Genomic DNA, 10505 nt, shown 5'->3' on the forward strand with positions numbered 1-10505 from the left:
AGAACTAGCCGCATAGTTCGGCGCCTCCACGTGCGCTGCACTGAGCCCAGCACGGACGTTGCCGCGCGCCCTACGCGATATGCCTCACCATAACGGGGGCTCCCAAATGTCTTTGCGACGGAAACATCTGGTCTGTCTACCAAATACACCATACTTTTGACGCATTTTTTCATACCAGCGACTCTGAACCCGGCGACATCTCATGATCTCCAGCCATCACCGCGCACACCACGACCGTAGTGAGGCGCAAGGCCCCGGGCCCAGACTCCATCCACCGTTCGGCTCTAAACCGAGCCAGCTAGCGGCTCGGTTCACCTCGCCCCGAGCAGGCCGGCGGCTCGGTTCACCTCGTCCCGAGCAGGCCAGTGGCTCGGTTCACCTCGCCCCGAGCAGGCCAGTGGCTCGGTTCACCTCGCCCCGAGCAGGCCAGTGGCTCGGTTCACCTCGCCCCGAGCAGGCCAGTGGCTCGGTTCACCTCGCCCCGAGCAGGTCAGTGGCTCGGTTCACCTCGCCCCGAGCAGGCCAGTGGCTCGGTTCACCTCGCTCCGAGCAGGCCAGTGGCTCGGTTCACCTCGCTCCGAGCAGGCCAAGTGGCTCGGTTCACCTCGCTCCGAGCAGGCCAGTGGCTCGGTTCACCTCGCCTCGAGCAGGCCGGCGGCTCGGTTCACCTCGTCCCGAGCAGGCCAGTGGCTCAGTTCACCTCGTCCCGAGCAGGCCAGTGGCTCGGTTCACCTCGCCCCGAGCAGGCCAGTGGCTCGGTTCACATCGCCCCGAGCAGGCCAGTGGCTCGGTTTACTTCGCCCCGAGCAGGCCGGCGGCTCGGTTCACCTCCTCGCCGGCTGTCGTCGGGCCCTCCTGCCGCCGGTCCGACCGCCACGCTCTTGCGGCCTGGTGCTAAGCCGGGCGCGCGGGCGGCGCTCCCAGTCGATTAACTTTTTACCGGCTGACAGGACCGGTGCGCGGCCGAATAAAGCCGGTCTCGAGCTGCAATTATATCCGCACAAGCCGGCGCATAAAAACACGTGACGTCTTGTTCGCGGCAGGGAGAGGAGGATGAGCCGAGCGTTGGGTGGAGACCGCGGAGAGACTGCTGGTGCTCCCTGCGCTGCACGCTGCCAAAACCGCCGTTGTGACTGATACCAAAGCAATTTGGCAGATATGACGTCATGAGCTGTGTATTTATCCGTCCTGCAAGCATGTTCAGGTAATGGAATCTGCCGACTTTGCACCTACATCACTTTCCGTCCATTTTGCATGGAAGTGTAGTGAAATATAGAACATCGGATGGCGTTTCATGCCACGTGTTTTTGTAATGCTGACAATTGGAATCCTGGAAATCATGACATGGAATGCTTCTGTTTCAATCTTCACTTGGATTTAACCGGAAAAATGAAACTTAGTTGATTTGTTTATAATCTACAAAATTGATATACCGTACCAGCACTAGGACACTTAGGGCAGATTATGTCTATTAGGCAGTACTCCGGTTACTTTTCTCTAAGGAGAAGAGGGTGGTTTGATAGCAGTTTTATGCCCCAAACAAGTGCAGAAAACACCGGATATACTGGCATTCTTGCACCCTTTGCTATGTTTCACCCCACTCTCTTGATCCACGGCTCTGGCACCGCAGAGAGCAAAACTAACGGGGCAGGGTGTTTCCGGCAAACAGCCAACAGCTGGCAGCGCTCGCAACACGAGAGGCGCGTGCCACCCCACCGGGGGGCACCTCCGGCTCAGGAGATTTCTCAGCGGCACCTTGGTGGTGTCCGTTCCAGCGCACGCGATGAGAGAGCGAATGTCCCTTGGAGACCCGCTTTTACTTCCAATCTGGCACAGAGTAAAGATTAGAACGAACCATTGTCATTGTGCATACCGATCCCATCGTGCATTAATCGGCATGGCGTAGGACAATTTACACAAATGAAGTAAAAAATGAGCGGTTGGTGGAAATCAACCTCCGAGTTACGGAAGCAACTGCATGTACACACATACCTCAACAGCCACCTGAAGCGTGGACATTTAAGTCACTTACGCGACGGAATATTGTGGGGAGGATCCTAAAATGGAAGAGTTTATTCCCGACAACACTTGGCCCTCACCAAGCTTTGAGATCAGACCCTCTTCACGCAACGTCCGCCTTTAAACTCAGCTGCCTCTCGAGTCGTTTGGCAAACACAGCTCCAAATGATGCGCCCAGCCCGCCGATCAAACACAGCCCGGAAGACCGCGCTGCCGACACAGAAGCCGACCGCGGCCGAGCCCCACCTCACGGCTCCTCCGCCTGCACAAATACTCGACACGCAAACACGGGCGATCAACGCCGCTCCGGGCGCGGCCGAGAGTGGCGGGACAGCGAGCGGCGGCGCCGCGCGCGCCATTTGGCCGCTGACAGGCCGGCCAAACACGGCTGGCCCCCATTCTGGCGCAGACAAAGCGCCGTAATGAGTGTCCGTCGGAGGGCCCTCGGCGACAAAAAGCGGCGGTCTGGAGGGCTCCACCGCCGCCGCCGCCGACGACGCCGGCCGCCTGATAAGCTGTTGAGACGCGCCGCCGACAAGCCCCGAGCGCCGCGCCGCGTCAATATCGCCGTGTCTCGGCAAACACGGCGCGCGGCGGCAAACACGGCGGCCGGAAGGGCGCCGGTGCTTACCGGACACGGCCGGAGGCGAGGCACGATCAATGGCCGGTCGGGATCGGCGCTCGGTTGAGGTCCTCTCGGCTCCGGGCCCCGAGCGGCGGCGGGACATGACCGAGCTCCGCCGGGCGCCAGGGTGAGGCGCTCTCGACTCCGGGCCCCGAGCGGCGGCGGGACATGACCGAGCTCCGCCGGGCACTCTGGCGAGGCCCTCTCTGCTCCGGGCCCCGAGCGGCGGCGGGACATGACCGAGCTCCGCCGGGCGCTCAGGTTAAGCCCTCTCGGCTCCGGGCCCCGAGCGGCGGCTGGACATGACCGAGCTCCCACCGGGGGGCGGCAGCGAAGAGGGAGCGGTCGGTTCGCGAGTCATAGGTAGCGACGAGGCGATGGGCAGCGTTCGTTTCTGCCCTGTACGTACACTGGACACTGGGTAGCCGTGGAGAGGGCGAGGTTTGAGCCTGAGGTGCCCGCTAGACCATGGACAGAGCTCTCTCCGACCGACCTGGGACGAACTGAGCCAATTGAGAGGAAGACCCTCGGGCTAGGCTACCGGCGGGGCAATGGGCAGGGTGCTCTCGGGGCATATGGACATCAGATACTGAACGCCACGATACTGGGGAGGGCCACTGGACGCTACCGGGGCCGAAAGGGAAGGACCTCAGGACGCTACCGGAGCCGAACACGCCGTTTTGCAGGTCATGGCTGTATACAGGAGATCTGGAGAGCGTCCTTACCTAATTTCAGTGGCGTCCGGAACAGAATGGTAACTCATCGGGGTCTGCACCGGTTTGGGTGCCGGGGCAACTCTCTGCCGGAGTGCGTATGTGTCGGAAGACGCGTACGTATGACTTAATGGGCGGTCAGAGGCGTGTGCAGCTTCGGGGTTCGAAGCCCAAGATAATCATTATGCTACAGAGATTACAAGTTTTGGTGACGTCACGGGCACACCGTAGTTCAACTGTCTGACCGTTGGGTAATGCTCGAGCTTCTTTTCTGTCCCAATCACCTACGAGCGCGTGCATGGGCTCGATGACGGCGAAGTTGACACCAATATCCATGAATAGATAGATATATTCCAAAGTGGATTTTTGAGCTTTCGTATCGGCGTATACAAAATAGTCACAGAATATAAAGCAGGCAACGCAGATGAAGGTCATACACTACACGGCAGGTTTGTTCATCTCCTGTATAAATATATTAAAACGCACTTCTGAGGCAGCGAGTTCCACTCGCTTGATGCGCAAACCGTGAACCACCGGCGCCCAAACTCAGTCCGGACACGCGGCAGCTGCAGCTGCCCGACAGCTTTTGCTTGAGCGGCACGAACGAACGTATCAGAACGGTGTACTACACGCTCCCGTGGCACCTCCGGCGCGCGGGTGACTGTGAGGATATTACGCATGACATAACATCACGTTCACATATAAGTCTGCTGATTTTGTGTAATCATAGTTCGCGCGGCGTAGGTGTCACTCGGCCTCGGTACGTGATATAGGCATCTGCCATTATGCCTATGATGGCGGTGCCTATGTCCAACATCATATTTGGAAGAAATGCTAACCAGATTCACCGACGTGTTCACGTGGACACTTGGACGGGGGCAGTTTGCTCAGAAAAACCTTATGTTCGGGCATTTTCTCACCACTCAGGCACATGGAGGTCTAGAAATCCGCTGTGATTCGGTAGCAGCACACACGTTACGGAAGCGCTGTAGGTCCTCTGCAAACGTTTTTCACATGGAATCAGTTTTTCCCATCAGGCTGAACAATGCGCGGCATGAGCTCGCTCTCACCCAGCGCTGGAGAGCCAGAGGGCGGCCAGGAGAGAGAGGAGACGGGAGATAATGGATACGAGATGGCACACACCCGGAGAAAGAAGAGCACGGTCCCCTGCTATTTGGATAGCCCGGACGAGTGTCGCCCATTGCGCCGCTATGCAGAGCGATAACACTCCAGGCAGAGATACTCCATAAATCTATTTGGCCACGGCATTGACGCGGCGCCTAATAGACTACAAAAATATTTCTTCCTGGCGAAAAAATACTGTAATATGCCATGAGACATGCACTTCAGGAGGCTCTCTACCATCGTAAACAAGGCCGGAGGGCGGTGAACGCAGTCTTCCCCGGCTGTTTGTGCAGTGTCTGGACGGGAAAAGGGCCGCAGCGCCGGCGCCATGTCCGGAAAGGCCAGTTGTGAAGGAGGTCCTCTTCAGCCGACGCTGGGATCTTGTTTGGTCTTTACCTTGTAACCGAGAAAATCGCTCGCATAGCTGGGATGTTTTGACCGGAGGGGATGTGTAACCGACGCTCGCTGACGGAGGGAAAAACACTGACCGCCGCTGGGCAGCCGTTTCGGGGAGCAAGCTTACTTTCCACGTTTCTTTCCACAATTGCCGAGTTGCTCAAGATATTTCGTGACAGGTTTTATCATGAATTGAAATACCTTTTTCCCGCACGCCTTAGACCACTCCCTGGCATTAACAATTAACAAAACACATATAGAATGGCAAGCATTTTCAGAGTCTTCATGATCGCACAAGATTCTTCGGTCAGTTTGCAATTACGAAACACTGCAAACCGCGGGAAAATAGCACAGACATGGACGGTAATTTCTTTTGCAATGACAACCTGGATTTGCTATGAATAGCTCAGCGAAGTGTGGGTCGAAGACCCGCGTAAGTGCCAGGTATTGTGTTGGAGCTCTGCACCCGGTACACGGATCATTCTACTGAACCAACATGGATGAATTGTGTGTCGAAGAAAGCAGCTGGTCATTTGCTGTAGCTATCATTTGATGTCCCCAAACCCGTTTAAAACTCCATTTGATAGCCCCTTTCTCATAGAAGGCGGTATCTTGGATGATGTCCAATGACTTCTTCCCATGGTATGAAACACGACGGCTTTCATTTCACCACTAAGCCCGATTAGAGGCCAAATGGACGATGACTTCTTGGACTTTATGCTTGCCACCGCGTAACCAAGGGAGAGCAGGTAGTCGCCAAGCGCAACCATTGCGTAACCTGGGGCGATGATTAAGATCCAAAGCGCATTTTACGAACTGCCCCTAAGGTGATGCATATACTTTCCAAGTATTATCAGAATATCCTCAGTCAGTGCAATGACAATCCACGCTTAACCAGTTGTCAACTGCGAACAATGACGGTGATATCAGGACGTGATGGTAATGAGGACGTAAGAAGGTAACGTGACAGCATATCAACACCCCAGTATGCTGTCTGGTCGGCGGGCCGTTCGCTGCCACAGTCCACCCTTATCGCACGCTTCGTGCGTCTTCTCACAGCCCCCGCACCCAGCCCGACGCGTCAACACTGGAAATAGATGTAGCCTCTGATAACAGGACTGGGAAGTGCAGCGCCGGGCCGCCGGCGGGGGGCGCCGCCGCCGCCGCCGCCGCGTCGGCACCGTCGCGCGCCGCCGCTTTGAAGGCGATGACTGGCTGCGGCGTCGGCAGCGACGCGCCGTTTGAAGTGCCGTCTGCGGCAGGCGGCGCGCCGGCGGCGCTGATGAGGAGGCGCGGCGGGAGCGGAGTCAGCCGGTGGCCCGGCGGAGCGGCCGAGAGGCTGGTCTCCAAAGCGCTGTCAGAACCTAGATATACTCTCCAAGCAAAAGATCACATGTTCATTTAAAGTCAATGACCTTGTTTGACCTTTGAAGGTCATGGTGACCAAACGCATTTGAGTCGCAAACGCAAACTGCTTTGAGTTTTGCATTTGCATAAGTGACAACGATTACGCTAGGCAATATGTTTCTAAAAACAAAATGCTGACCCAGGTCCTTATAGGACAGTGAACTATTCGGACCCTTAAAAAGCCCATGGAAGATATACAGCGAGGTTCCTGTCACCGATATTTTTGAAAGAAGCACCGGAAACTATGCAGGTAATAAAACAGAGTAATAAAATAGTTTGAATAAACATGGTCTGATCTTCATATTTGACCCTAGGTCAATGAAATTTGTTTATTGAATTGTTGTGTTGCCTCAGCAAGTATCTTAGAGACGTAAAGTTTCGTGTAACACTCCTTTGTTAAGCCAGATTGAAAGATTTCCTAGACATTAACCTCACTGAATGCATGTTCTGACTTTGGCCTGCCGTAGGTCAGTGACCTTATAAGGTACACGTAAATTCTGAAATCAAAACGATCCAGTATTCAATTGTCTACAGCTATGCAAAATCTGTCGCGGCTGAACCGCGCCGCTCAAAAACTATTCCAGAAAACCTTCGGGGGGGGGGGGGGCAATTTGATCCCCCCAACGAGCGCGCGTTAAATGGTACGTAGAGGAGTACTTATGCTTTCTATTGCATTAACTAAAATGCATCTGTTTTGCCAACGAAATTTTGGTTTGTCGAGAACATGCGTGTAAAAGGATGGCGATTGCCACATATATTCTTGGCAGTCCATTCTTGTGAATACATAACCAAATAGCTTCCAAAGCACCTGAACACGTAATCGTGTATCATACGCAGACTTCACACTTAAGTATCCAAGAGATAGAAGCAACTGCACCCCTTCTGTTTCAAAAAAGTGTCAGCATAGTGGCGACCACGCTGACACGTCTGGTGCTTGGAGGTGCACGCACCACCCTCCGCATTTATGGTGTAGGACTACTTTGTTAGTACTCGTGTAGGGATGTGCCGAATTATAATGCATGATCACCGCCATATGTTCACAGTTGGGAGGTACATCTTCCCCCTGACTACATCACAAAAAGGAATGGAATTGCCACGCTGTGTGTGATATGTTCTAGAGTAAAAAAAAACATTGGCGTGGTGCTAACTGCCTTTTTGTGAGGAAATCTGACATGCGCACTGTCTCTGAGCCTTGCATTTTCTCAATCTAACAATGGATTATATAATAACACCGTCTAACTGGTACCTTATCGCAAACTGAAGTGTCGATTATTTTCAGCAAACTCCTTAGTCAAAGTGCCGAAGCACCACGAGTGTCAAACCTTTCTTGCTTACATAGGCTTCAAACTCGTGTCAAAACGCCGACCACACTATCTGTAGTGACGGCAGTTCTGGTGACGCATCCTGATACCAGTCTCAACTTCCCCGTCCTTTCAGTTCTCGACATGTCTGTTCGACATGTCTGTTCCTCTGTTCGGTTCATGTCGTTCAAGCTCAAATTCACTGAAGGTGTAAGTTGCTCCTTACCGTGCACATGGCACATTTGTCGTAGCCTCTCCACGGCTATTGTGTCATGCGCACACTTTTCTCCGGCCTGCACGGTCAGGCCACGCCACTCTGCATGCTGTTATTTTGCCCCTCGGGTCATCTTCCATGGCCGATAGGTGATACTTATACCAGCAATCATATCAAACCGTCTTACTGAGATAAAGTCTGTGAATTACACTCAATTCTAAGCTACCCACAAAGCTGCAGTTTTGCGTAGGGTCGAAATGGAAAGTCATTATTTTGTAAATCGACCTTTATAGGCTAATTTTATACAAAAATAATCTTTGACATAAGAAACACAAAACTAAGCGACCACATCCAAACAGCTGGCATGAGTGTAGGAACAGGGGGGGGGGGGGGAGAGGGAAGGGGACCATGAACCCCCTTTTCAAGGTGGGGGACAGCAGTGTTAACTACCCCCGCCCCCCTTTTTTCAGATTAAGGTTGCATTTAGCTTACTTTTGCACTGCATTTAACATGCATGCCGATTTACCTAGTTCACTAGCCGTCTTGCACAAGGAGAGTCATCTTTTTCCATTTGCTCATTGGCCCTCGGTTAGTGCTTCACTCGCAAAGCCGACGCCGCGCGGCCTGCGGTGACTGCAACGCCAAAAGTCGAAGCTGTTGTTCTTGACTTGCAAGCGCATGTTCGAAACCATATTTCAAAGTTTTTTAATCAGTTATCAAGCCTGGCTTAATATTAAACATTTTAAGACGATCATGGATTAGCCATGTTAATACGAATTTGGGGCCATTTTATCTACAATCTACGCTAACGGAGTCCTCAAAGGTTCTGAAAAACCCAATACAACATGGAACTGGAGTCCATGTGACAATTGTTGGACCACCTGCGGCAATCAGGAATGTTGTTGCGTCAATCAGGGGTTCTGTGCTGATCCGGGGCCAACTGGCGGGTCAGAAGGCCTCTCGTGTCAGGGAGGGGAGCGATGGGATACCACATATCCTTCTAATCGCATTCGGATCGAGCAGGAGATCCGTTGTGTGTCGCCAAAATAACACAGCGAAGGCACTGTGCGATGGGACGGAATGACCCTTCAGCACTTGACCAGGAAACGGTAATGTGCCCCTGGTGTTCTACACAAGAGGTAGGCCAGGTAGGAAATATGGGGTCTCATTATTGTTGAGTAGAGTGGGGGTCTTATTATCGTTGAATAAAGTAGGTCGGAATGGGGGAAAACACACAAACAAGGCCATCCTATGCTTTCCTGAGAACGTTGATTTTTCAGAATGGATAAGTGGAACAAATGACATCAAAAGGTTTGAACATACCCGCCACCTGGAGAGCAAGGACAGCGATGGCCTGGGTCAGCTTCCGTAAAACCGAACGGCGTCGGCAACTGCAAGCGCCACCAGACGGCGGGCACCGTGTTAATGAGTCTTCTGGATAGTTTTATAGGTACAGAAGCACGACAACAGAGATTCTTCCTTTACTCTTCCAGTTCGACCATTATATTCCAGCACCACTTCGCGGTGGTTGAAGAGCCCATCCGTTCTTACCATCAGCCTAAAACTCACATACGTGAAATATGAGCCCAGGCTGCCTTCTCAGTGTAAGATTTGATGTCCTGAGCGTTCACAGGTACTTTTTTCAGAAGCGTCATCATTTTGGTCTACCCGTTGACCACTACTCAATATTAACTGTTCGGCCGACACTGCGCGGCCTGAGGAGACTGCAACGCCTGGTGTCGTGGTTTCGTGTCTAGGATTTGCTATTGCGCATGCTCGAAAGTACACCACATGCCTTGACCCACTGGTCGATTTAAGTGTTTAAATGTAGTTATTTCAGAAACGTCATCGTTTTTGTCCACCGGTGGGCCACGGCTAAAAATAAGTCACTTTTCGTTGCTGAGATTTGCGAGCGCGCATGTCAAAAACCACGTTACATAAATTGTATCACTTATCAATTCTGACTGACTGTTAGACATCTTCACACAAGCATGGTTTGGCCACGCTAATACACGTTGTAGACCATTCGATATACAATCAAATCTTCATCTCCAAAGTTCGATCAGACATATCGATCCACAATCTTCCTTCGCGATGCGCTTAATGTCTGTAGAACCTAGCTAATTTTTTACAAAGCTTTTAAATTCCATCGTTTTAGAAAGAGCTATACTACCCAATCGCAAGTAAAGGCCGCCGATGATTTAATCCATAGGGCCGTTCAACCCATGATTTCTGCAGTCTATTGACTTCAGAATACAAGCAGAATTGATCTCACGGTATCTTCTGGTTTCTGTTCCGGTTAGAGGGTAGAAATAGCGATTAAACTAAGAAAACCGTGTCCCTTGTTAACAAGTAAGCTCTATCGGGGGATTTTTTAGAGGGGGAGGGGGGGGGGGGCACCACAAGAGGGGCTTTTGTAAACCCTGTGTTCCTCCTTGGCGAGACTCTGGCTACGCCCCTGCCTACACACAAAAACAGATCGAGTTGTCTTCGTTGAATGATGGACAAGTAAGACAAGTTGAACAAGTAAGACAAGTCAAGACAAGTTGAGTGATGGTGAACAAGTAAATATCCTTTTGGCCAATTCATGCCTATGGTAGGCAGCGTCCCGGAGGCTTTTCTTCTGCGGTGGTGTGGTGTGAAGTGAAGATGATTAGGAAAATATGCTGTTGCAGGTGTCCAGCATCTGTTTCACACACCAATTA

This window comes from Pollicipes pollicipes, unplaced genomic scaffold, assembly GCF_011947565.3.
Source record: "Pollicipes pollicipes isolate AB1234 unplaced genomic scaffold, Ppol_2.1 Scaffold_6686;HRSCAF=7923_pilon_pilon_pilon, whole genome shotgun sequence".
Lineage (NCBI taxonomy): Eukaryota > Metazoa > Arthropoda > Thecostraca > Pollicipedomorpha > Pollicipedidae > Pollicipes > Pollicipes pollicipes.